The sequence below is a fragment of the Podarcis vaucheri genome (genome assembly GCF_965113315.1).
Source record: "Podarcis vaucheri genome assembly, chromosome: 11".
Lineage (NCBI taxonomy): Eukaryota > Metazoa > Chordata > Lepidosauria > Squamata > Lacertidae > Podarcis > Podarcis vaucheri.
In genome coordinates, this window is record NC_138749.1 from 50034478 (window position 1) to 50056276 (window position 21799).

A 21799-nucleotide genomic window follows, 5' to 3' on the forward strand; every position below is an offset into this window, starting at 1 on the left:
AATAAATCACCCATTTCAATTGCCTCTGGAGCTTTGTGTAGCGCATGCTTTAACTTCAAAAAGACATGCAGGTATTAAAAAGAAGAAAATGGGAGTAATGTGGCATGATCAGTACAAATTCCAGGCAATATGATTTATTTATTTTTAAAGGCGAATGTTGTTGTTGTTTTGTTCTTCTTTCCTTTGCTTGGTGGAAGGAAGGAGGAGGAACTGAAAGGAAGAAATACACAGACCAGGAAGTGAGCCCCATTTTGAGTCTCGTCAAACCCTGAAGGAGTCTGGATTGCACTCAAAATGGACCACAAGGGACCCAAATGGGTGTTTAGCATAGCATTTTCAAAAGCCCAACTTTTCAGGTGCTCACACCAACTCTAAGCAAGGGCCCCTCCAGATATAACCCTGATTATTTGTGAAATCAATCATTATAAGGGAAATCACCCGTGATCTCACTTTCAATACCAATTGTGCCTGCAAACATTTCGTATGATCACAGTTATTAATATTGCACATTTGGAAGCAAAAGGATGAATAAAAACTGATCTTCTCGGGATAAAAATTGCCCAGTCCAAAAATATGGGTTCAAAGCTTTACTAACAGAACTTGTTCCAAATCAGACTTACAACAATAACGATTCATCCACAAATAGTCGCAAGCACAGGTCCAGCATCTTAGAAATATGGAATTACTTCAAACAGAACTGAAATCAAAGCTCTTTCTCTCCACACACATACACCATTCCAGCCTGAGGCTGTTCTTTCCTAGAGAGAGATTAGCATACCCTTTGTCTTGAGAACAAAGACTATATCACACAAAAATGGAGATTTGCAATTGAATACGCCTCACATGACCTAAAGTTAAACACCTTGTGACAGAACTGCAGGCATACATTCTTAGTTAATTATCAACCTGTTAGGCACTCAGAAAGCCTTACTTAGCTCCAATGGAATTTTCCATGCTCCCTTTAGCAATACGCATACAGGCAGATACAGAATTATTTTCATTTCAATGAAACAATTATCCTTAACACATATCCCATAACTTCCTGCTGAAATCCCATGACTTTTTACGACACTAATGTTCGGGTTCATTGTTGCCCCATTTTTAGTTGTGCCGTATCCTCTCTGGATAGCAAGTGATTTGTAGTTTGCACTGCCAAACAAATTAAAGCAAAATAAATCCACCACTGTTGCAGCTTCAGTATACACCTGCAGTGAGACACCAGTCTGAAGGGGCCCATATATATATATATATATATATATATATATATATATATATATATATATATATTTGCTTTCGTAGATTTTCACGGGTACAGGAATGCAGGTTTTGGTGTCTTCGGGTGTCTTCCCGTGTAAGAGTCGGGGTGTCTGTGCGACGTTTCGACGAGGTCTCACTCGTCATCTTCAGGCTGGTGCTTTCGGCTTCTTGTTACTGGAACAGAGCAGAGTCTGGTGTTTGAGTTCCTATAAATACTGTTGAGGGGTGTGGTGTATAGCCTCCAACGTTCTGGGCAAAGAGGAAGTTCCTAGATTAGTGTGCCTTTTCTTCTTTTGTTCTTTAATTACTTGAGGGATATCTTGGGTGATTTCATGAGTGATATTCAGAATATCACTGGGTGGGTCATTAAGTGTAGATTCGTTGCTAAAGCTTTCGTGTCTTGACCTCTTGAGCTTGTGAAGAGTTTTTCTGAGAAGATGGCTGTGCTGCATTTAGTTGTGCTCTGGCTTGGCTTCGTGTATAGGGGCGAGCTATGGTTTTGTGCCTTGTGCCAGCCAGATCTGTGTAGGGATTGCAGGGGGGTGCAGCATCCGGAGGTGCCACTATAGTTTGGCTACTGGATGGAGTCTGTAATATGTCTGTGGAGAGGGTCTGGGTTTGGGTCTGGTGTGGTTGATTGGTGACGGCGTTCTGTGTGCCTCTGGTTCTGGTGTCGGTTTTTGTGGGGAGGGCTAATTTCCAGATGTAATTTCCAGATGTAATTTTGCAGATTCCAAATTGCTCTTTAACATGGAACATCACCACAAGAGAATAATCATGGAAGCCATCGAGATAGAGAAACACCCTCACAACATGAACAAGCGTGACGACACGTCCCGCCTGCCAGACATCTGGAAATTAGCCCTCCCCACAAAAACCGACACCAGAACCAGAGGCACACAGAACGCCGTCACCAATCAACCACACCAGACCCAAACCCAGACCCTCTCCACAGACATATTACAGACTCCATCCAGTAGCCAAACTATAGTGGCACCTCCGGATGCTGCACCCCCCTGCAATCCCTACACAGATCTGGCTGGCACAAGGCACAAAACCATAGCTCGCCCCTATACACGAAGCCAAGCCAGAGCACAACTAAATGCAGCACAGCCATCTTCTCAGAAAAACTCTTCACAAGCTCAAGAGGTCAAGACACGAAAGCTTTAGCAACGAATCTACACTTAATGACCCACCCAGTGATATTCTGAATATCACTCATGAAATCACCCAAGATATCCCTCAAGTAATTAAAGAACAAAAGAAGAAAAGGCACACTAATCTAGGAACTTCCTCTTTGCCCAGAACGTTGGAGGCTATACACCACACCCCTCAACAGTATTTATAGGAACTCAAACACCAGACTCTGCTCTGTTCCAGTAACAAGAAGCCGAAAGCACCAGCCTGAAGATGACGAGTGAGACCTCGTCGAAACGTCGCACAGACACCCCGACTCTTACACGGGAAGACACCCGAAGACACCAAAACCTGCATATATATATATATTCGACCTCGTCGAAACGTCGCACAGACACCCCGACTCTTACACGGGAAGACACCCGAAGACACCAAAACCTGCATTCCTATACCCGTGAAAATCTACGAAAGTATATATATATATATATATGCTTTCGTAGATTTTCACGGGTACAGGAATGCAGGTTTTGGTGTCTTCGGGTGTCTTCCCGTGTAAGAGTCGGGGTGTCTGTGCGACGTTTCGACGAGGTCTCACTCGTCATCTTCAGGCTGGTGCTTTCGGCTTCTTGTTACTGGAACAGAGCAGAGTTTGGTGTTTGAGTTCCTATAAATACTGTTGAGGGGTGTGGTGTATAGCCTCCAACGTTCTGGGCAGAGAGGAAGTTCCTAGATTAGTGTGCCTTTTCTTCTTTTGTTCCTTAATTACTTGAGGGATATCTTGGGTGATTTCATGAGTGATATTCTGAATATCACTGGGTGGGTCATTAAGTGTAGATTAGTTGCTAAAGCTTTCGTGTCTTGACCTCTTGAGCTTGTGAAGAGTTTTTCTGAGAAGATGGCTGTGCTGCATTTAGTTGTGCTCTGGCTTGGCTTCGTGTATAGGGGCGAGCTATGGTTTTGTGCCTTGTGCCAGCCAGATCTGTGTAGGGATTGCAGGGGGGTGCAGCATCCGGAGGTGCCACTATAGTTTGGCTACTGGATGGAGTCTGTAATATGTCTGTGGAGAGGGTCTGGGTTTGGGTCTGGTGTGGTTGATTGGTGACGGCGTTCTGTGTGCCTCTGGTTCTGGTGTCGGTTTTTGTGGGGAGGGCTAATTTCCAGATGTCTGGCAGGCGGGACGTGTCGTCACGCTTGTTCATGTTGTGAGGGTGTTTCTCTATCTCGATGGCTTCCATGATTATTCTCTTGTGGTGATGTTCCATGTTAAAGAGCAATTTGGAATCTGCAAAATTAATTTCGTGTCCTGTTTCTTTCATGTGTTGGAAAAGAGAGGAAGTTTTTTCTTCTTTTTTGACGGCATTCTTGTGTTCTGCGATACGTGCATTTATTCGTCTGTTTGTTTGTCCAATGTACGTGGCTGGGCAGACTTTGCAGGGTATTTCATAGACCCCTTGGTTTTCCAGCTGGATTTTGTCTTTTGGGTTTCTGAGGATATTGGCTATTTTTTGGTTGGTGCAGAAGGCTGTTTTGATATTGTGTTTATGGAGGATTTTGCTGATTTTGTCTGTAGTGCCCTTGATATAAGGAAGGAGGGCCATGCCATTGTTTTCTTCTGTGTCTTGGTTTTTGGGGGGTGTTTCTTTTTGGATTAGCTTCGTAACCCTGTTTTTCTGGTATCCATTGGCAATTAACACATTTGAGAGATTCTGTAACTCAGTTGTCAAGTGGTCTTTGTCAGCCAGGCGTTTGGTTCTGGAGATGAGAGTCTTGGCTACGGAGTTTATTTGTGCAGGGTGGTGGTGTGATTGTGCATGTAAGTAGCGGTTGGTGTGTGTTTTTTTCCGGTAGATAGTGTGTCCTAGGGAGCCATCAGGTTTTTTGTAGATTAGGACGTCAAGAAAGGGGAGTTGGTTGTTGTCTTCTATTTCCATAGTGAATTGTATTTTGGGGTGTAGGCTGTTGAGATGTGTGAGGAAGCTATCTAGTTTTTCTTTCCCGTGTGGCCAAATTACAAAGGTGTCGTCAACATATCTGAGCCAAAGTTTGGGTTTGTGTTCTGACTTGTCTAAAGCATTGGTTTCAAAGTGTTCCATGTACAAATTTGCGATGACCGGTGAGAGGGGTGATCCCATAGGTGCTCCTTCTATCTGTTTGTATCTTTGTCCATTGTGGATGAAGTACGTGTTGGTTAGGCAGTGGTTGGTCAGGTCCAGGATGTATTTGGGGGGGTTGTATTTGTTTTGAATGGCTGTCAAGGCTTCATTAATGGGCACTTGAGTGAAGAGAGATACAACATCGAAGCTCACAAGTAGGTCATCGGGATGTAGGTATTGTTTTTTTATTGTTTCTATGAACTGGAAGGAGTTAGTAACGTGTGAAGCGATGGATTCTGCATAGGGCTGAAGTTGCTTAGCGAGAAATTTAGCGAGATTTTGTAGAGGTGAGCCTATGGAGCTGACTATTGGTCTGAGTGGTGTTCCTTCTTTGTGTATCTTGGGGAGACCGTAGAGTTTGGGGCATCTGGATGATTTTTCTCTGGGGATGATTCTTAGCTGGATTTCTTCACTGATAGGAGAGGCTTTTATTTTGGATTTGGTGGTTTTTTCCAGATAGGTGGTGGGATCTGTTTTTATAGGTTGGTAGGTAGGGTCTTGGAGTAGATTTGATAGTTTTGCTTGGTAGTCCGATGTGTTCATCACAACAGTGGCGTTGCCTTTGTCTGCTGGGAGAATGATTATGTTGTTGTCTTTCCTCAGGTTGGTGAGTGCTTTCTGTTCTTCTTTGTGTAAATTGCTTCTGGGTGGTTTGCTGGAGCAGAGGATGTTGGTGACTTCAAGTCTGATTTTATTGGCTTCATCTGGGTCGATTTTGGTCAGGCTAGCTTCGACTCCGCATATGATGTTTTCCGTGGGGATGCGTCTCGGGGCGACTGCAAAGTTGAAACCTTTGGAGAGTACTTTGGTTTCAGTTGGGGTGAGGATCCTGTTTGATATGTTATGTACTGTTTGTTTCATGGGTTGTTGTGGAGGGTGGCTGGGCTTCTGGCGTTTCTCTAGTTTGTAGAGTTTGTTGGTGTGTCTGTCTGTCTTATGTGAGGTCTCAGTTTCAGCTCTCCAGACGGCTAGTTGTTTGCATTTGTCCCAGAGTGCAGGGTGGATTTTGTTACATAGTTTGAGGTGAAGAGTGAGCAGATCTTTGTTGGTTTGGTTTAGTAGGTATCTTTTCTTATGTATTTCGTTTCTGATTAGGGATAGTTCAGTTCGTTTCAGGATCCTTTCGGTAGCTGGGGTTTTAGAGTGGAATTTAAGTTGGAAGCATGTGGGAGTTAAGTTGTTGTCTCGGCAGTTGCGTAGGAACAGGAGATCACATAAGATGGTGGCTCTTCGGATTTCTAGTTTCTCGTAGGTTCTTGTCAGCTGGAAGGTTTCCTCCCCGTAGAGGTGAGATATTTGCTTTCGTAGATTTTCACGGGTACAGGAATGCAGGTTTTGGTGTCTTCGGGTGTCTTCCCGTGTAAGAGTCGGGGTGTCTGTGCGACGTTTCGACGAGGTCTCACTCGTCATCTTCAGGCTGGTGCTTTCGGCTTCTTGTTACTGGAACAGAGCAGAGTTTGGTGTTTGAGTTCCTATAAATACTGTTGAGGGGTGTGGTGTATAGCCTCCAACGTTCTGGGCAGAGAGGAAGTTCCTAGATTAGTGTGCCTTTTCTTCTTTTGTTCCTTAATTACTTGAGGGATATCTTGGGTGATTTCATGAGTGATATTCTGAATATCACTGGGTGGGTCATTAAGTGTAGATTAGTTGCTAAAGCTTTCGTGTCTTGACCTCTTGAGCTTGTGAAGAGTTTTTCTGAGAAGATGGCTGTGCTGCATTTAGTTGTGCTCTGGCTTGGCTTCGTGTATAGGGGCGAGCTATGGTTTTGTGCCTTGTGCCAGCCAGATCTGTGTAGGGATTGCAGGGGGGTGCAGCATCCGGAGGTGCCACTATAGTTTGGCTACTGGATGGAGTCTGTAATATGTCTGTGGAGAGACATAAACACAATATCAAAACAGCCTTCTGCACCAACCAAAAAATAGCCAATATCCTCAGAAACCCAAAAGACAAAATCCAGCTGGAAAACCAAGGGGTCTATGAAATACCCTGCAAAGTCTGCCCAGCCACGTACATTGGACAAACAAACAGACGAATAAATGCACGTATCGCAGAACACAAGAATGCCGTCAAAAAAGAAGAAAAAACTTCCTCTCTTTTCCAACACATGAAAGAAACAGGACACGAAATTAATTTTGCAGATTCCAAATTGCTCTTTAACATGGAACATCACCACAAGAGAATAATCATGGAAGCCATCGAGATAGAGAAACACCCTCACAACATGAACAAGCGTGACGACACGTCCCGCCTGCCAGACATCTGGAAATTAGCCCTCCCCACAAAAACCGACACCAGAACCAGAGGCACACAGAACGCCGTCACCAATCAACCACACCAGACCCAAACCCAGACCCTCTCCACAGACATATTACAGACTCCATCCAGTAGCCAAACTATAGTGGCACCTCCGGATGCTGCACCCCCCTGCAATCCCTACACAGATCTGGCTGGCACAAGGCACAAAACCATAGCTCGCCCCTATACACGAAGCCAAGCCAGAGCACAACTAAATGCAGCACAGCCATCTTCTCAGAAAAACTCTTCACAAGCTCAAGAGGTCAAGACACGAAAGCTTTAGCAACTAATCTACACTTAATGACCCACCCAGTGATATTCAGAATATCACTCATGAAATCACCCAAGATATCCCTCAAGTAATTAAGGAACAAAAGAAGAAAAGGCACACTAATCTAGGAACTTCCTCTCTGCCCAGAACGTTGGAGGCTATACACCACACCCCTCAACAGTATTTATAGGAACTCAAACACCAAACTCTGCTCTGTTCCAGTAACAAGAAGCCGAAAGCACCAGCCTGAAGATGACGAGTGAGACCTCGTCGAAACGTCGCACAGACACCCCGACTCTTACACGGGAAGACACCCGAAGACACCAAAACCTGCATTCCTGTACCCGTGAAAATCTACGAAAGCAAATATCTCACCTCTACGGGGAGGAAACCTTCCAGCTGACAAGAACCTACGAGAAACTAGAAATCCGAAGAGCCACCATCTTATGTGATCTCCTGTTCCTACGCAACTGCCGAGACAACAACTTAACTCCCACATGCTTCCAACTTAAATTCCACTCTAAAACCCCAGCTACCGAAAGGATCCTGAAACGAACTGAACTATCCCTAATCAGAAACGAAATACATAAGAAAAGATACCTACTAAACCAAACCAACAAAGATCTGCTCACTCTTCACCTCAAACTATGTAACAAAATCCACCCTGCACTCTGGGACAAATGCAAACAACTAGCCGTCTGGAGAGCTGAAACTGAGACCTCACATAAGACAGACAGACACACCAACAAACTCTACAAACTAGAGAAACGCCAGAAGCCCAGCCACCCTCCACAACAACCCATGAAACAAACAGTACATAACATATCAAACAGGATCCTCACCCCAACTGAAACCAAAGTACTCTCCAAAGGTTTCAACTTTGCAGTCGCCCCGAGACGCATCCCCACGGAAAACATCATATGCGGAGTCGAAGCTAGCCTGACCAAAATCGACCCAGATGAAGCCAATAAAATCAGACTTGAAGTCACCAACATCCTCTGCTCCAGCAAACCACCCAGAAGCAATTTACACAAAGAAGAACAGAAAGCACTCACCAACCTGAGGAAAGACAACAACATAATCATTCTCCCAGCAGACAAAGGCAACGCCACTGTTGTGATGAACACATCGGACTACCAAGCAAAACTATCAAATCTACTCCAAGACCCTACCTACCAACCTATAAAAACAGATCCCACCACCTATCTGGAAAAAACCACCAAATCCAAAATAAAAGCCTCTCCTATCAGTGAAGAAATCCAGCTAAGAATCATCCCCAGAGAAAAATCATCCAGATGCCCCAAACTCTACGGTCTCCCCAAGATACACAAAGAAGGAACACCACTCAGACCAATAGTCAGCTCCATAGGCTCACCTCTACAAAATCTCGCTAAATTTCTCGCTAAGCAACTTCAGCCCTATGCAGAATCCATCGCTTCACACGTTACTAACTCCTTCCAGTTCATAGAAACAATAAAGAAACAATACCTACATCCCGATGACCTACTTGTGAGCTTCGATGTTGTATCTCTCTTCACTCAAGTGCCCATTAATGAAGCCTTGACAGCCATTCAAAACAAATACAACCCCCCCAAATACATCCTGGACCTGACCAACCACTGCCTAACCAACACGTACTTCATCCACAATGGACAAAGATACAAACAGATAGAAGGAGCACCTATGGGATCACCCCTCTCACCGGTCATCGCAAATTTGTACATGGAACACTTTGAAACCAATGCTTTAGACAAGTCAGAACACAAACCCAAACTTTGGCTCAGATATGTTGACGACACCTTTGTAATTTGGCCACACGGGAAAGAAAAACTAGATAGCTTCCTCACACATCTCAACAGCCTACACCCCAAAATACAATTCACTATGGAAATAGAAGACAACAACCAACTCCCCTTTCTTGACGTCCTAATCTACAAAAAACCTGATGGCTCCCTAGGACACACTATCTACCGGAAAAAAACACACACCAACCGCTACTTACATGCACAATCACACCACCACCCTGCACAAATAAACTCCGTAGCCAAGACTCTCATCTCCAGAACCAAACGCCTGGCTGACAAAGACCACTTGACAACTGAGTTACAGAATCTCTCAAATGTGTTAATTGCCAATGGATACCAGAAAAACAGGGTTACGAAGCTAATCCAAAAAGAAACACCCCCCAAAAACCAAGACACAGAAGAAAACAATGGCATGGCCCTCCTTCCTTATATCAAGGGCACTACAGACAAAATCAGCAAAATCCTCCATAAACACAATATCAAAACAGCCTTCTGCACCAACCAAAAAATAGCCAATATCCTCAGAAACCCAAAAGACAAAATCCAGCTGGAAAACCAAGGGGTCTATGAAATACCCTGCAAAGTCTGCCCAGCCACGTACATTGGACAAACAAACAGACGAATAAATGCACGTATCGCAGAACACAAGAATGCCGTCAAAAAAGAAGAAAAAACTTCCTCTCTTTTCCAACACATGAAAGAAACAGGACACGAAATTAATTTTGCAGATTCCAAATTGCTCTTTAACATGGAACATCACCACAAGAGAATAATCATGGAAGCCATCGAGATAGAGAAACACCCTCACAACATGAACAAGCGTGACGACACGTCCCGCCTGCCAGACATCTGGAAATTAGCCCTCCCCACAAAAACCGACACCAGAACCAGAGGCACACAGAACGCCGTCACCAATCAACCACACCAGACCCAAACCCAGACCCTCTCCACAGACATATTACAGACTCCATCCAGTAGCCAAACTATAGTGGCACCTCCGGATGCTGCACCCCCCTGCAATCCCTACACAGATCTGGCTGGCACAAGGCACAAAACCATAGCTCGCCCCTATACACGAAGCCAAGCCAGAGCACAACTAAATGCAGCACAGCCATCTTCTCAGAAAAACTCTTCACAAGCTCAAGAGGTCAAGACACGAAAGCTTTAGCAACTAATCTACACTTAATGACCCACCCAGTGATATTCAGAATATCACTCATGAAATCACCCAAGATATCCCTCAAGTAATTAAGGAACAAAAGAAGAAAAGGCACACTAATCTAGGAACTTCCTCTCTGCCCAGAACGTTGGAGGCTATACACCACACCCCTCAACAGTATTTATAGGAACTCAAACACCAAACTCTGCTCTGTTCCAGTAACAAGAAGCCGAAAGCACCAGCCTGAAGATGACGAGTGAGACCTCGTCGAAACGTCGCACAGACACCCCGACTCTTACACGGGAAGACACCCGAAGACACCAAAACCTGCATATATATATATATATATATATATATATATATATATATATATCCTAAGAATGTAAGTTAAAGTGGGATAAAATGACCTTGAGCCTCCGAAAAAGCAAAGCCCTTATTATTTCAGTGTTTCACTAGGATGAAAGCCCTCACATTCAGCAATTGCTAGAAGTACAACTCCTTTAGACTAGTTCTCAGCTACCATCTTCTTTTTGTTCCTTAGCTCCTACAATCTGCTTCTCTGATTTCTATACCCACTTGCTATCCTACCCTCCTGCTAACATGCGCTTCATACTCTGCCCTTGGATTTGCTTCAGTCTTAGGAATTCACTGCTTTATTAGGGCACCTTGTGATACCTACAGGCTCTGCATCCAAAACGTACTGTCCAGTCACTGGGTTCTGTTAGAGACCTGCTGGCTTGTTTCCTTATAAATAAATCAAATCCTGTCCATAATGGGACATGTCTGTCCACTCAATCTATTCTATCCCATTTAGAAATATGCTTTGTTCAGTCGCCCATGGCTCAAGCCACTAACCACATTTTGAATATTATTAAGGAAGACACAATAGAAATAAAAATGAAATGAGGATCTTGTAACCAAATGGCTGAAAGGTGGTCCACACACTTCTGAATAGATGGATATAATAGGTGGATACAATACTTCTTTCCAGCTGCCTATAAATATGCTCCAAACTCCTTTGTACTGAACTCCTGGCCTACCTGGTGACAAGTCAGTATGCCAAGTCCTGAGTCCAGGGTCAATCCGTGTGACCAAAGCACAGTCCCACAGAGATCCTGGAACATCCAAGCTGAGGTCCATCAACATGTGCAGCTGAGAAGACCAAGCATCTCAGCTCTGGTGCCCTTTTATACTTTGCATGCCAATTGCGGCATCTGGGCTTGGCAAGTGGCTTAGGAAGGGGTGTGTGGTGAGTGCAGGCCACCCCAGGTGTCATCACTGAAGGGAGTGACACAATAGAAAAGTATGAGTTTTTAAAATAAAATTTTACAAAGTGGGCTCATGAAACTTTTTAGTTCAGTCAACAAACGCAACAAAACACAGCTGGCACTGGGCACCATACCACGGGGCCTTCAACGTGCCCAAGCCACGCATCTTTCCAGGGAGTGATGTGGTGGCTTTGGTGCCTGCAAGCTCCGCACTGCTTGAAACGGCAGCGTGGGCCTTGCGTCTGCCCACCTTACAGCTGAGGGGGAGCGGCGGAGAGCCTTGCGCAGTGCACAGTGCACCCTTCCCTGGCTTGCCCTGCCCCCATGGGCAGCTCACTCTGTCCCCAGGTACAGGGCGCGTGCACCGCCCCGGGCACCCGAGCGGCTAACTACGCTGTTGGGCTTGGTGATACTCACCTGTTTCAGGCCTAATCCACTAAGGAATCACATACCTCCCAGAGCTAGAGAGCCCCACCTCCCAGAGCTAGCTAGATGGATGGAGGCTAAAAGATTGAGGTTGAATCCTGACAAGACAGAAGTACAGCGCTCTACGTGGGGCTACCTTTGAAGGTGACCCGGAAACTACAACTAATCCAGAATGCGGAAGCTAGACTGGTGACTGGGAGCAGCCCCCGAGACCACATAACACCGGTCTCCACCCCCATCATTCTACCCAGACAATGAGGTCCAGCGCCGAGGGCCTTCTGGCGGTTCCCTCACTGTGAGAAGGAAATCTACAGGGGACCAGGCAGAGGGCCTTCTCGGTAGTGGCGCCTTCCCTGAGGAACGCCCTACCACCAGATGTCAAAGAGAACAACAACTACCAGACTTTTAGAAGACATCTGACGACGGCCCTGTTTAGGGAAGCTTTTAATGTTTGATGCATTGCAATATTTTAATATTTTGATGGAAGCTGCCCATTATTATTATTATTATTATTATTATTATTATTATTATTATCAGCTAGTGAGCTGGGCTGTGGGCCCTGGCCTGTCTCAGCCTCCTGGAGCAGCCCACCCGCTGCTCCCTATGCCCCAGAGCCTGCCATGTTCATGGAGACAGGGCCCCTCTGGCTCTGGTGATGGGTCCTGCTGCCCTGGTTCCTGTGCACCAACCCCCATCCCCTCATCATCCTCCTTCACCCCACGAGTACTTCCTACGCCAACCTCTCCTTCCCCATCCCCAGCTTGCCCCAGTTCCTCCCAGTCACTGGGATCCTCTTCCTCCTCCCCATTGCTCTGCCAGTTCAAGACATCCACTTTGGAGCTATAAAGAGTAGAAAAGCATGGCTTGCCCCAATTGACCTTAAAGTTTACAAGCACAACAAGCAACATTCATTGTTAGGAATTATTATTTATAAAATGTTTCCAAACTTTGGCACTATAGCGTAGTTGTGTTGGGGGGGGGGCAAGATCCAATACTGCCCTCAGGCTTACAGTTCTGAAAGGGAAAAGATTATAACAAAGGAACATAGAGCTACTCCATTGGGGTCGCATTGCCTCCAAAGAGTATTTGAGAAGTTCGAAGATTTGTTTAAAAATCTATCCTACACTTTCCTAAGAGTAGGTGAAAAATAGAAAAGTCCTTCCACCCAACTGCATCTTGATTTATATGAGTCTACAGTGCATGAATATTCACCAGCTGGTCTATTTCCAATATAAACTTTCTAACTCACTAAATCTAACAGAGAAAAATTTAAATTAGTCATTATAGCACACATTTTCAACACAGTGGGGGATGAATAAGAAGTGCTATTACTGCTAATAGGAGCTACAGACTAGGTTTTATTCCCAAAAGTGCAGAGGAGACTTATAGACACTTTAACAATTGATGAATGTCTCATCGACACAGCTTTCGAGTTTGACTCTTTGTAGCATATGAAAAACATTCCCTTTTCTTTGTTTCAGGGTGAAAAACAAAGGTTTTTGAACATCCGTCTGACACAATATGCAACCCGATTAAATTTTGTTCCTTAAAAACAAGACCAACAGCCCACATTAAGATATTCACATCAAAAAATCTGGATAAATTTGTGTCCTTACGAAAGCAACCATAGACTAAACAAAAGAACAAGTTTCCCTTCTGGTGAAAATCTTATTTTTTTTAAAGTTTGGTAGCTAGTCTGTTAGATTTATCTTGCTTCATGTTTATATCTAATTTAGAGCTTAAATTGTGGTTACTGCGCAATCATCAGTTGCTACGCAGAGAGAAGGATAATTGTGGGTTAATATCCTATGAAGCTACATGGCTATATTATTTGTATTGCCTCCCTGTCTAGTTTAAGACTTTTTCTATTACCTTAGCATGTAATTAGAGCTAGATGAAGCCTGAAAAGTTATCTAATTCTCAAGCTCTGGTCGCATTCTGTGTAAGTTCCACGGGAGAGCAAACCCATAAACCAGTATCTTTTTTCACACAGGGTATGTGTGGTGCTCTTTGACAACCACACAAGAAAATTAGCAGCCCCAACCCTATCCCCACTTCAGTCACAGGAACAGAATCAGTAGAATTAATTGCTGTTAACGCAGCATTTGTTTCTTTGTTAATTTTATTTGCGGAATTTCTAGCCCTTCTCTCTCCCCCCCCCATTTCACTCAGAGTCTTCAAGCCAACTTACAGTATGATTTTTATAATAAAAAATAAATGCACAAGAGGCATCTAGAAGCACAGCAACACAATTAAAATGCTTTACTTGATATGTGAGGCGAGGTGCCATTTAATGTAATAACAGTTGTCAACTAATTGATAACTCTTGGGGGGGAGGGAATGCTGTTATTTAGCTAGTACCTAATAAAGGATAAATGGTACAATTACTTCTCATAGAACATTGTTCAATTTGGTTGTATGCTTTTTGATGTTTTGTTTATTATTTATGTATATGTAATGTAGCGGGTGGTGCTGTTGTCTAAACCACAGAGGTTTAGACTTGCCAATCAGAAGGTCGGCGGTTGAAATCTGAGCTCCTGGGATGCTCGGTCCCTGCTCCTGCCCACCTAGCAGTTCGAAAGCTAGGTGCAAGTAGATAAATAGGTACCACTCCAGCGGGAAGGTAAACGGCATTTCCGTGTGCTGCTCTGGTTCGCCAGAAGTGGCCTAGTCATGCTGGCCACATGACCCGGAAGCTGTCTGCAGACAAACACCGGCTCCCTCTGCCTATAGAGCGAGATGAGCGTGCAACCCCAGAGTCGTCTGTGACTGGACCTAATGGTCAGGGGTCCCTTTACTTTTACCTTTACCTTTATGCCACCTTGAGCATGGTTTCCGCTGTAGAAAGACGGCACACAAATAAGATGACTGATGATTGATTGATTGATTGATTGATTGATTAAAATTCAATCAAAACAGCGCAAGGAGACTCCCTGCAATCTTGTGTTGTTCAAAGGGGAAGGGGAGAAATGGCATGTATGTTTCTTTTGATCCACCTTATTTTTATGGCTTTATGTTGTTTTTAATTGTTTTTAGTATTGCGTTGGAATGCTGTAACCCACCCAGGGTCCTTAGGGTAAAGGGTGAGAAAGAAAAAAATAAAGTAGTTGAAATTAGAGGATGGAGGTTGCAGAGACACCTCTGTGGAAAGGGAATGACAGAATTAAACCAGGGCCAGATTTAGGTTTGATGAGGCCCAGCTGTCCTTTGTCAACAACAAATTGTCACTGTTTTTTTGTGTTGCATATATGCTATAGGGTAATATTATGGACCTAATAGGTATCTAAAGCCATTTCCACATAGCAAAATATATATTTCATCAAAGTAATTGTTGAACTGATATACAATTAAGAAGAAGAATATTAATAGTGGGGGGAAATGGGGGGGCAAGAGAGTGGGGCCCTAAGCTATAGCTTGTTTAGCTTATACGTAAATTCGGCACTGAACTAGACACTGCCACAGAGAATGCCCTCTCCCAGACTTACGCACAAACACACAACACACGGAAACATGCAAACCTCTGGAGGGGATGAAGATGGCCCCCTCTGATTAACTTAACACCCGAGAGGGTCTATAAGGCTGGAGACAGCCTTTAGATACAGTGGTACCTCGGGTTAAGAACTTAATTCATCCCAGAGGTCCGTTCTTAACCTGAAACTGTTCTTAACCTGAAGCACCACTTTAGCTAATGGTGCCTCCCGCTGCCGCTGCGCCGCCACCGTGCAATTTCTGTTCTCATCCTGAAGCAAAGTTCTTAACCTGAGGTACTATTTTTGGGTTAGCGGAGTCTGTAACCTGAAGCGTCTGTAACCTGAAGCGTCTGTAACCTGAGGTACCGCTGTATTTGGTGCTCTGAAGGTGAGACAGAAAAATGGAAGGCATTTTTTTATGGGGCAGAAAATAAGAAATTGAAAAAGAGGCTTCTACACAGCATTCCTTTATTATTTTTGTACCTTAGCACTAAGGATTCTACTGGTAAAGAAGCGATGGATCATTGTTTGGTAACTCTCTTGATTAATGTGAAGTTGGAAGGGGAAGTCTATGTGTCAGTGGAAAGAATAAACTGCATATGATTTGATTGGGGAGGGGTGGAGAGAGATGGTAACAAGTGATATTATAAGACGTGATGTGGTTTCAAACAGCGCCAGCCATTGTGTGTGACAACCTCATTGGAGGAAGCCGAACCTGTTACTATGACAGCATGCTTTGACTATAACATTCAGAGAAGATAAATCATTTCAATTTAGTCCGTCCAGTTGCTTTATTATTAAAGCTGACAAGGAAGCAAGAGCCAGCGCCACAAGAGAAATCACAGCAATATACATCTGTCACATCATAATACGGCAGGATCAGAGATCATCCAGGGGTGTCCTAATTGTAATTTCAGAAAACCGAGTAGGGTTTACACGATAGCATCCACCTATATCTCTTGAGCATGTATTTCCAATTTGCTGCCTGTTTGCATCCATTCAGGAATGAAGTGCTGCCTGTTGCTAAACGCGGCACAAATAAGTTAGGCCCGCCTGCGAAAGATCAGCACGAAATGCAAAGCGGCAAGGTAAACGAAGAGGCAGGGGTGGCGAGTCCACCCGTTTTTTTACAAGCCTGTGTGTGGTCTGTGAAGCACAGCCAAAGAACAGAACCTCAACGAAAGCTTCATACGGTCTCTATAAACAGCGCCCATGTGGTCCAGAAGGATGCCGTAGACTCACGATGCGGCCAAGTTTCTCGTCTGTAAATGGGAATGATAACAAACCGCCTTGCAGAACTGGTGTGGGAAGCGCCGCTGTTAAAAAGAGCTCTGTAAATTAGGTCCACGACTGGACCTAATGGTCAGGGGTCCCTTTAAGGTCCCAACTCTGGGGTTGCGGCTCTAATCTCGCTTTATTGGCCAAGGAAGCTGGCATACAGCTTCCAGGTCATGTGGGCAGCATGACTAAGCTGCTTCTGGCAAACCAGAGCAGCGCACGGAAACACCATTTACCTTCCCGCCGGAGCAGTACCTATTTATCTACTTGCACTTTGACGTGCTTTCAAACTGCTAGGTTGGCAGGAGCAGGGACTGAGCAACGGGAGCTCACCCCGTTGCGGGGATTCGAACCACCGACCTTCTGATCAGCAAGTCCTGGGCTCTGTGGTTTAACCCACAGTGCCACCCGCATCCCAGGGGTCCCTTTTGTTGTTGTTTAGTCGTTTAGTCATGTCCGACTCTTCGTGACCCCATGGACCAGAGCATGCCAGGTACTCCTGTCTTCCACTGCCTCCTGCAGTTGGGTCAAACTCATGCTGGTAGCCTCGAGAACACTGTCCAACCATCTCGTCCTCTGTCGTCCCCTTCTCCTTGTGCCCTCAGTCTTTCCCAACATCAGGGTCTTTTCCAGGGAGTCTTCTCTTCTCACGAGGTGGCCAAAGTATTGGAGCCTCAGCTTCAGGATCTGTCCTTCCAGTGAGCACTCAGGGCTGATTTCCTTCAGAATGGATACGTTTGATCTTCTTGCAGCACCATAATTCAAAAGCATCAGTTCTTCTTGATGGTCCAGCTCTCACTTCCATACATCACTACTGGGAAAGCCATGGCTTTAACTATACGGACCTTTGTTGGCAAGGTGATGTCTCTGCTTTTTAAGACGCTGTCTAGGTTTGCCATCGCTTTTCTCCCAAGGAGCAGGCGTCTTTTAATTTCGTGGCTGCTGTCACCATCTGCAGTGATCATGGAGCCCAAGAAAGTAAAATCTCTCAATTCCTCCATTTCTTCCCCTTCTATTTGCCAGGAGGTGATAGGCCCAGTGGCCATGATCTTCGTTTTTTTGATGTTGAGCTTCAGACCATATTTTGCGCTCTCCTCTTTTACCCTCTTTAAAAGGTTCTTTAATTCCTCCTCACTTTCTGCCATCAAAGTTGTGTCATCTGCATATCTGAGGTTGTTGATATTTCTTCCGGCAATCTTAATTCCAGTTTGGGATTCATCCAGCCCAGGCTTTCGCATGATGAATTCTGCATATAAGTTAAATAAGCAGGGAGACAATATACAGCCTTGCCGTACTCCTTTCCCAATTTTGAACCAATCAGTTGTTCCATATCCAGTTCTAACTGTAGCTTCTTGTCCCACATAGAGATTTCTCAGGAGACAGATGAGGTGATCAGGCACTCTCATTTCTCTAAGAACTCACCATGGTTTGCTGTGGTCGACACAAAGGCTTTTGCATAGTCAATGAAGCAAAAGTAGATGTCTTTCTGGAACTCTCTAGCTTTCTCCATAATCCAGCGCAGTCCCTTTACCTTTACCTAAATTATTAGAAAAGGCCTACCACGTCGAAAAGTTGGGCACTTCCAATGGAGCCTTTAAGGCATTAGTCACTCTCCAGGCGAGGTCCAGAAAAGATCACAAATGGGATAAAGCACACATAGGAGGTGTTGTATTTAAAAATGCCTCGGACTGCAATCCAATATACACCATTTCATTTCAAGGCGGTTTACAAGCTGAAGAAGTAACACAATACAGTCGTACCTTGGTTCTCAAACTTTATCTGTTTCTGGAGACCGTTCGACTCCCGAAACTGTTCGAAAGCAAGCCATGGCCTCCGATTGGCTGCAGGAGATTCCTGCACTCAAGCGGAAGCCACATTGGATGTTCGGCTTCCGAAAAACTTTCACAAACTGGAACAATTACTTCCGGGTTTACGGGGTTCGGGAGCCAATTTGTTTGGGAGCCAAGCCATTCAAGTTCCAAGGTACCACTGTACACAGCAAAGATCACAGACCTATTAACAATCTGATCCTATTAAAAAAAATCCTAATAAAAACATAACTTTAAAATAAGCACCTTATATCAGATAAAGCAATATTCAACAGCCCGTTGGAATGTAATAGTAACCAGCAAATAATATTTAAACAGTTTATATTTAGCAATGACAATAAATAATTGCCAAACTATGAAAATAATGGAAAGTCACAATGCATAAAATACCACAAAGCTGCATTAAAGGCTCAGATTGAGAAACAAGGACATATGAATCATACAATTTTTTTTTAAAAAAAATTCTCCAACCAAGTGATGTATACAATAATTTGTATATTAGTGTGTATGGAAACGCATGTATTAGTGAAAATTACATTAAAAATGCACTATATCATGGAAAATAGGTTGCACAAATGGACACAGTAGGTGATATGTGTGTTAAAATGCTGATGTATTTTCCAGAGGACTTTTTAAAACAACTGAAAACTGATGCAGAAATGTGGAGAACGCGACTCAAGATTGGAAAAATGGGAAACTGAGAGCAACCAGCTTTGACAGATTTGTCCAGCCCCATCACCAGGGAAAGAGACAGCGAGGTTAATCGAGTCAAAATGTCTGTAAGATAGTTTCACTATGACAACCACCCTGTCTCCGCGATGTTATTCTTATGGTGGCCTAAAATGATGGCCATAGACCACTAGTTCTCAAACTTTCTGCCCCATGGACCACCTGAAAATTTCTGGTCTTGTTGGACCCCTTCATGATTTTTCTGCCTGCTGTAGTAATTGTTATGTGGTGCGCTAGATACTGTATGATTTTAATTGCATTTTTATTGCCTGTTTTATTTTGTATATCAAATTTTACTGTACAGTCGTGCCTTGGTTTTCGAACAGAATGCATTCCGGAAGTCAGTTTGACTTCCAAAACGTTCAGAAACCAAGGCACGGCTTCCGATTGGCTTCCGGTTGTGCAGTCGTGCCGGAAACAATAGCAGAAGCCGCATTGGACGTTTGGCTTCCTAAAAAATGTTCGAAAACCGGAACACTCACTTCCGGGTTTCGATTGTTCAGGAGCCAAAATGTACAAGTACCAAGGCATTTGACAACCAAGGTATGACTGTATTACAATATGTGTGCCATGAATTCAAATTGCATTACAATAAAACGCATTCTTGTTCAATTATTGTACAATTAAAAATCAATATGACTATTTAATGCGGGCATGCCACAGACCACAGTTTGGGAATCCTTACCATAGTTAACTACTGTATGGTTTGCATTTTGCAGCTGGTCCTTTGGTGAGCAAACTTTAGCAAACAAGCCCTGCATCCATCACAATGGTAAAGCAGTTACAGATAGGCAGCCGTGTTGGTCTGCCATAGCACCTTAAAGACCAACTAAGTTAGTTATTAAGTTATTAAGTTATTAAGTTAAGTTCCTAAGTTAGTATAAAGCAAATATACAAGGCATTTAGAAGTTTGTTCCTTTATTTTAAACGAAGTAGCTCTTATTGCTATAGGCTAAAACAGGTTTTCAATTTAATTCTTGAGCAAATCTGCTAATAACTTTGAAGGCTCTGCGCACACTTAAACAAAATTGTTCGTGTTATTTAAAATACACTTAGTGGTTTCGTTAATGTATTCAAATTAGAAAACAGAAGAGGAAGCTGAATTCATTGGAGTGTTACCTTTTTGGTCCTATGCTTTCGATGTCAGAATGATACATATTGTTCAAGCAGCTTTATAAGGGGATAAACCTAAGAAGACCAGGGCCACAATCATTTAATCTTTTATTTTGCCTATCTGAAAATCTTAATTTTTATGAGTTTCCCTTTTTTCCATTAAACAAAATAGTATGAGCACAAGAGGAAGCTTAAACATATGGTTTATTAGTTTTCTCTCCTTTCTCTTTTTCCCCCTTTTTGGGTGTTTTTTATTACTTTTTTCTTCTTTTATTGAGTTTTAGGTGCAAGTTATACAAGATGATAGTTTATGCTGCGTTAACTTTGCTAATGGAATTTATGTATAAATACTATGCGACAACTTCACATTTAATATTTTTAAAACAACAAAAGAAAGATATGTATTGTTCAACCAAGCCCAATTTTGCTTCCCCTCATGCCTTGGGAGATGTTTCCCTCCCTTTAAAAGTGGCACAAGAGTGCCTTAAATGAGTATGCAAAATATTTATATATAAATATATTTATATTTAAATATTTATTCCATCCAAAATGGAACCTGACATAGCTTACCGCAGAAGACAATACCCCACCCTGTGCAAAAAGAGATAAAACGCTTAAAGCATGTAAAATGCACAGTTATCTTATTAAAAAAAGAGAAGCTGTTAATATCTACAGTGCAAATAGCATACCATTTGCCTCAAAAGTTTGGATGAATAAATACGTTTAGAGACATTAGAGACAAGAGGCATTCCTATTAGTAGGGTATCACCACTAAGAATGCAGTCCCATTTCTCTTTTCAGAGAAATGACCTAGGACTCAGATTTCTTAGAAAAGAAACAATGATTTGAATGCATTATAAACATGGAACACCAGAGGGCGCAAGACAGCAGAAAAAAATTCTATGCAGATTTCCATAGCACTTTTTTTTTTGTTATAATGGTCTGATTTCTGACTTTTAAAATATTTATATTTTATTAAGGTGATTTCAGTTATAAGAATTAAAGTGATACAGAAAAAAGAAGGAAAAGTAGGAGGGAGAAAAGCAACAACAACAAAGATACGTATAAAAGCAAAAATATGCAAAAACGAGAAAGCATACATTCCCCAAACATTCTTGTATAAATTGGTATAGTGTTACTGTTCTAGTGCTTCTGTAAATGTAGCCTACTACATTCCAAATTGTATCGTATTTATCCATACAGAGTCTGTGCCTGTAAGCAGTCCGTTCATAAATTACCAGTGATGTCATCATATCTTTATTTTTTCCAATTCCAATTGGTAATCTGATTTCTGACTTATTTATAGCATGTTTTTCCTGCATGTAGATCCAACCCTTGACTCCTGTGTCGAAGCGCAAGTATGGGCTATAGTGACATCTCTTTTCCCCCCACACTGGCCTAAGCAAACATTGGCTCAAAGGTTGGAACTTTTCTTTTTAGAAAAAAATAAAATTATTTATGCTTTTCAGATTTATACATTTCACTAATTTTACAATCATTCCAACATTTCAAAACTTGACTACCTTCCCCCTCTTTCTGCAGTTCCTTAAATTTATTTTTAATATCTTCTGCACATCCAAATTAACTTAATTTGCTCATTTATTCATCT